This window comes from Alligator sinensis, unplaced genomic scaffold (genome assembly GCF_000455745.1).
Source record: "Alligator sinensis unplaced genomic scaffold, ASM45574v1 scaffold187_1, whole genome shotgun sequence".
In the NCBI taxonomy this organism is placed as follows: Eukaryota; Metazoa; Chordata; order Crocodylia; family Alligatoridae; genus Alligator; species Alligator sinensis.
The window spans coordinates 2,180,213-2,181,206 of NW_005841861.1; positions in this window are offsets into that span (position 1 = coordinate 2,180,213).

Sequence of the window (994 nt, forward strand, 5' to 3'; positions counted from 1 at the left end):
TACCCTTCCCTGCGCGCAAGTTCCACGGAGCCTAGCAAACTTCGTGTGAGTGAATCCAGAGCTCTACCCGGGTTCGAGTCCTGCAGGTTTATCTTCCCGTCGCCGAAACCCCATTGCGACATACTCTTGAGGTTTTTGTTCATCTTCCCGTCGCCGAAACCCCATTGCGACGTACCCTCATGTTCTGCAGGTTCGAGTTTTGTTTTGTTTTGTAACTGCAACTCAAGCAAGTTTTCCTGCCTGCACCGCGACCATCTTTAGTGTAAGTAAAATAAGCTTAAATCAACCACTAAGCGTCCGTGCCTAATTCTAGCGTGCCGCCTGCCTTCCCCGACCCGGCGTGTCCGGGCTGCTGGCCACAGCCCGCCGCGTGAAGAAAACCCCCCCGAGGGCCTCGGATTGCTCCCAGCCCACACAGGCCACATGACTTATGCAGAGAGGCTGAGGGAACTGGGTTTATTTAGTCACAGAAGAGAAGACTGAAGTGGGATTTGATAGAAGCCTTTAACTACCTGAAGGGTGGTCCCAAAGAGAATGGAGCTAGACTCTTCTCATTGGGCATGTGTGCACAACACTTTAAAATGGGCTAAATGTTTTTGCACCACTTTAATGGTGTTGGTGTTTGCACGCATCAGCGGTGTATTGCACATTAATTCCAGCCACTGTAGGAAATTTGGCAGCGTAATGCGCCTTAAATAAACCTTTGAGGTGTTTTAGTTTGCTGCCCCTACAGCTGTGAAGTGAAGCACTGGTCTCTGTGCAGCTCCATGGCTCTGCAGAAAGCCCTGCAGGCAGCCTGGCAGCAGCCCAGGAACACAGGCTCCTCCCAAGAAAAGTGACGAGCCTGATTTCGCCCCCCCCCCCTTCCTGGAGCCTGCCTGCCTGAGCTGCATGGGGCCCAGTGCTTCCCTCCACGGCTGCAATGCCCCCTGGGACTGCCTGAGCCGGGTGCCTGTGTTCAGGTGCCACCTGGGGGGGGGGGGGGGGGGGGCGC